We start from the raw sequence: 6,000 nt of genomic DNA, 5'->3' as shown, positions 1-6,000 counted from the left end.
GTAATCCCAGCTACTCAGGAGGCTGAGGCAGGAGAATCGCTTGAACCTGGGAGGTGGGGAGGTTGCAGTGAAGTGACAGAGCAAGACTCTGTGTCAAAAAAAAAAAAAAAAAAAAAGGAAAAAAAGAGAAAGGAAGAAAGATGGACTGTCCACTTTGGACACACATGGATCTGTGGCCTTCCCAGTAACTGGCTGGGTCTGCTCCATAGTGCCTTGTTTTGATTCCCCACACCTCCAGGAAAGAGCAAAGTTTAACGACCTGGCAACAAACTCTCATTACCTTCTGAAGCAAAGAATACTTTCCAATTTGCCAGCAGTTGAGTCCAGCCTGATGAGGCTCACCTGGCAATGCTCCTCTGCCCTTCGGAGCTGCGGGAAAAAAAAAAAACTGGCTTCGGAGAAGGAATTTAAGGGAAATTGAGGTCTTGTTGGTATTAAATAGATACTTGTTCACATTTTTATCTCTACCAAACCCAGTGGACGCTGTCTTGGGAGAGTCTAAGCACTAACTCTTAAGAGATCAAGGGCTTCGGAGCTAGAATGGACCCCAGAGATAATATCATCCAAGCTCATCATAGTCCATATGGGGAAACTGAGACCACTTATCAGAGCAGGAAGGGATAGACCCAGGACGCTGCCCATGGCCCTACACCAACCTTGGGCATTCAGTGCTCCATTTATCACACATCTAGGCCCCGATTAGGCTGTTATTGTAGTCAAATGCCCCTGGGAGAAACACACCTCAACTTCCTACCCGTGGCCACACGGAGATGTTTTTTTTTTGTTTTTTTTTTTTTTTTTTTTTGACATGGCGTCTCACTCCATCACCCAGGCTGGAGTGCAGTGGGGTGATCTCAGCTCACTGTAGCCTCAACCTCCCAGGCTCAAGCAATCCTCCCACCTTAGCCTCTCAAGTAACTGGGATTGTACCTATGTACCACCATGCCCAGCAAATTTTTGTATTTTTGGTAGAGACAAGGTTTTCACCAGGTTGCCCAGGCTGGTCTCGAACTCCTGGGCTCAAGCGAACCACCTGTCTTGGCTTCCCAAAATGCTGGGATTACATGCATGAGCCATGGTGCCTGGCCCAACCACGGATGATTTTTACCATCATGTACATGAGACTGTCGGCTAAATAGATCCATTTTCCTCTCCCAGGAAGAAGAAACTCCTGTCCTCACAAAGGTTACACCCACGGCCACAGAGTCCTGGCTGAACTGCTATACACACCAATGTGTACAGTGTCACATTCACGCCTCACTAAACAACATTCATATAATCATAAAGAGAGCATTGACTGAGTCCTTGCCATGAGCCAGCACCGTTCATGTGTTAACGCACATGAGAGTGTTATGTTCCCCTCATTTGATGGAGGAGACTACTTGGGCACAGAGATGTCAGGTAACTCCCCATGGCACGTGGCTGGTGAGGGATGTTAACCCAGGCGAGTTCCAAAGACTCCAGTGGCAAGGGGGTTTTGCCCAACCTCAAGCTGATTGATTTAAATCCCAGATCTTTGTGGATCTAACTCTTACAACTAACCCCACTCCCCCTCTACAGCATCCTGATGGGTGTGCCCTGTCACCACCTGCAAGGCCTCTTCTCCCGAGGCGTTAGCTCTGCGGGTTCTGAGCAGGTATGAGCAGAGGCTGGAAGGTCAGCGGTTGGCCCCAGAAGAGACACCTGGGGGCTGCTGCCCCAGGCTCACCTGGCCTGGGCTCATCAGCCACATTCCAGGGCCTAACATGGACAGAGAGGCCCTGGGGACAGGCTTCTGGTCACTTCTGTGAGTGGCCAGTGGTGGGAGGAGATCTCTCCCATCAAAATAGTTCCTCTCTCCCCTGCTGCTCTGAGTCTGGCAAGGCACAGCAGAAGAGCTGTGAGTGGATCTCTCAGCCTCCTGAAGAGAGCCTCACCCAGCTTTCTCGTGTGGCCTGTGCCAGTTTGGAAGCCCTAGATGTGACCTGTCCTTCATCCCAGGAAAGAGTTCCATGTCATGTCTCCTAGTGGTTAGGCAATTGAGCCCTGTCAAAATGGAGCCCAGGACCCGAGCAGCCAGTAATCTGTGGCCGAGCTCAAACCAAGATTCCATTAACTGTATTGGTCTGAGAGATACTTAGTCCAATGTGGATAAACATGTCCTTTCATAAAAACTGTCTCTCAACGTTACATTCAGGGAGGTTTCCTGAACCAGACTCCTACTCGGGAAGTAAGTTAATCCATTTAAGATTTAGATGATAAAATAAGTCCTTTATTTCTGCACTATTTAGAGTCAGAATTTTTGCGAATGCTGACTGCTACACTCAGTCTTCGGCAGCCGGACGGCCTCAGGTTCTATGATGTTTCCACTGCATCAAGCAAGATGCCAACACATTGCACAAAAATAGACCACAGCAGTGGGTCAGAGTGGGGAAAGAATATTTTTTAATTCCTACTTGGGTTTTTGAGGTAACGAAAACATCCTATATATCAATTGTGACGGTGCATACATGACAACATGCATTTGTCAAAACTCTAACCTTACACTTAAAATGAGGGAATTTTATTGCATGTCAATTATAGCTCAATAAAGTTGTGGTTTTTTTATTTTTTATTTTTTTGAGATGGAGTCTCACTCTGTTGCCCAGGTTGGAGTGCAGTGGCACTATCTAGGCTCACTGCAACCTCTGCCTCCTGGGTTCAAGCGACTCTCCTGCCTCAGCCTCCCAAGTATCTGGGATTACAGGCACCCGCCACCACACCCAGCTAATTTAAGCCTCCCAAAGTGCTGGGACTACAGGCATGAGCCACCGTGCCTGGCCATAAAGTTGTTTCTTTAAAAAATACTTACTTGGCAATGTTTTCTTTTGTGCAAGGTGGACCCATGTACTTTCTCTGGTTTTGTGCAAATCATCCTATGGAAACCCAAGTTTGCTCAATGCATTTTTGTGATCCCTTCCAGTGGTGATTTGGCAACTGGTGTAGACCAGTGTGCTCAGTAGAATAGCTTCCAGGCAAGGAAGTGCTGCAAAGACCCTAATGCAACTAGATCAAGGGATAATGCCCCACTGTGGCTCGCGGCTCTCTGTCAGCCCACACCTCCTCTTTCCCGGCACTCCCCAAGGCTGTGTCCATGACAGCCAACCTGCCTCCCTATTTCTTTCTCATTAGTCACCCCTTGTCTTCTTGTCCCAGGTGTCCCATTCTTGGCTTTGTCTCTTCTCTATCCACAGTCACCCTCTGTATAGCATCATCTCACCAAAAGGTCTCAAATGCCATCTAAATGCTGATGGCTCCCAAATTTCTGTCTTCCAACAGGATCTTTTCCTCAAACTAAAAATAGTGGAGTGTTTCCAACTGCCTACTCAACCCCTGCCTTGGATATATAATGATGAACTCCAACTTTAAAAGTCCAAAGTTGATGTCCTGGGTTTGCCCACTGATGCCTGTTTCTCCCCAAGCCTTCCCTATCCCAGTCATGGACACTCCAAGCTCTGGTGGCTCAGCCCAAAAGCCTAGAGTCACCCTGGGCTCCTCCTCCTCTCACATCCACATCTGATCCATCAGGAAATCCTGACTCCTTTATCTTTAAAATATTTTCAGTTTCCAAATTCCTCTTATGCCGTCCACTGCTACTGCCCTGGTCCAAGCCACCAACTCTCACCTAAATTGTTGCAGTAGCTCCCTAAGTGTCTCCTTGATCCCACCCCTGCCCCCTGTAGTCCACCCTCAGATCCTTTCTGCAACCAAGGCAGGTGAGTCATCCTCTGCTCCAGACCTCCAGTAGCCTCCCATCTCCCCCAGCAGAAAAGCCAACCTCCTCATAATGACCTTTAAGCCTCTCCGTGACTTAGCCACCCTTCATCTCACTGCACTCCAGCCCAGTGAACCTCCTGGCTGTTCCTCAAACACAGCTAGCACTTTCCTTGCCCAGGGGTCTTTGCACCTGCTGTCCCCTTGTCCTGGAACACTCTTCCACCTACCCCCCAGTATCTGCATGGCTCCTTCCTCCCTTCCTTTAGTGTTTGCTCAGACGTCACCTTATCCAAGGAGGCGTCCAGATCACGCCATATCAAAAAGCAGCCACCCTTCAGCCCTAGTGCTCCTCATCTTTATTTTCCTTCAAGGCACTTTGTGGCCTCCGAGGTGTTTATTTGTTCACTGTCTCCCATAGGAGCACGGGGACCTTTTCTCTTGTTCACTCCTGTGACCCTGGTGCCTGGAACAGGGGATTACTAACTGAGTTCCTGAATTAACCAGTCACCCTTCCCCTGCTTCTGCCGGGCTTTTCCCTCCCTAGGAAGCCCCCCGTCTGCCTCATACACCACTCTCGAGCAGGTTCAATGTCACCCCTTCCAGGAAGTCTTCAGAATACATTCCAAACTCACAATCATCTTTTTTTCTTATGAACTCTATCACTTACATATCGTGTCTACCATCCTTGCGTTTGACATCACGCATTAAAATGTGCTCTAGACTTAGGACTGGCTGTCAGTCATATTATAAACCTCAGCAAGAGGGATTATGTGGTTTTAATGTTTCTATCCTGTGCCCTCTTACAGAGTCTGGAACTGAAAAGACAATAAGCACACACTTGATAACTCTCTATTTTGTCCCAACGTCCACACTTGAGGGGTCCCAAACTCAGGACTAATGGGCCACTCAGGGAGCGTTACCCTCAGCAGTGGGTGACCCAACTCCCTACAACCCCAGGCAGTCTGGAAGCTACCAGGAGAATGAGCCCCTCTTCCTCCTGGGCACACATTTCCCCCACCCCAATAGTGGCTTTGTCCCACTGGCAGAATAGGTGAGGGAAGGGGATTTACCACTGCAGGACAAATGAGGCCCGCAGCTCATCCGCCAGAGGGAGAGCAGCAGCTCTGCAGAAGCACAGGTTCCCAAACATGCAGGCTGGTCCTGCAGATTTGCGTGAAGCCAGCATCCCCTCCCCTCCTACCTGGGTGTTCCCTCCCTCCATCCTACCCAGCTTTCCCCTCGAGCCATCTGTGCCACTGACAGGGGATTGGAATGGGCTGCATTTCCCTGCCCAGCTGGGCTTGGGCATCCCCTTCCTCAGCTGTCACAGAGGGAATGTCTGGCATCCTGTGTAAATTTGTTTGGTGCCTGGAAGTTCTTCTTGGTGATAACTTGGCTTCTAATTGATTCTAGACATGGGGGCAACTGGACTCTCCCATGCTCCTACTCCAGCTGTCCTTCACAGGGCAGGGACTTGGGAGGGCTACATGAAGAATCAGTCACAGCCAAAGGACACAACCCACCTCCAGCAATGGCCACCTCTCAAAGAAGGCACAGCCAGGTCAGGATGGCAAGCAGCCAGCACCGTTTAGAAGGCAAGAAACCTAGGAACGGCTGCAAGGCCTTTGGAACTCTTCGGTAGAAAAGACGGATGATTCTGATTGTTGACTTGTGGTTACTTCCTCTCCACCCTCCTCCCTCTCACCACCAACAGAGAGGGAGCTTCGAACCAGAATACATTTGAATGGCAAAATAATTTATGCTTAATTAGGGTGCTGGATTTAAAATTAGAAGTGTAAATGCATAATCACGTGGATTGTTTAATCTCACTGTTTTGCCACTCATTAGCTACTCTTTAGAGATCTGAGACACAGGAGCCTTCTCTCTATCCCCAGGTTCTCCTTTCCTCTCCTTCCTAGAAATCATGCCAGATTCACCTTCCTAAAACAGCACCTGGTCATTTCACAAGCTTTCTCCAAAAAATTATATAGTTGCTCATGAACAGTTGATCCCTGGCATTCAGGACCCTCCCTGCTGCCCCAGCCCCTTCCTGAGGCTCCATCTCACCCATGCCCTCGTCTCCTGCTGGCCTGGTCTACACACCTGTTGGTGCTTCCATATCATATCCCTTTGCTTGCCCACCTCCCTCCAACCAGGAAAACCTTCTACCTTCCAAAATGATGCCCATCCCTTGGATTCCAGTGCAAAAGCCACCCGCCCATGAGTTCTTTGGTTACTATAGCAAGAAGTTGCCTCCCCATCACC

Source organism: Pongo pygmaeus, chromosome 11 (assembly GCF_028885625.2).
Source record: "Pongo pygmaeus isolate AG05252 chromosome 11, NHGRI_mPonPyg2-v2.0_pri, whole genome shotgun sequence".
In the NCBI taxonomy this organism is placed as follows: Eukaryota; Metazoa; Chordata; class Mammalia; order Primates; family Hominidae; genus Pongo; species Pongo pygmaeus.
The sequence above is the reverse complement of the archived record's forward strand: the minus strand, read 5'-3'. Positions refer to the sequence as shown.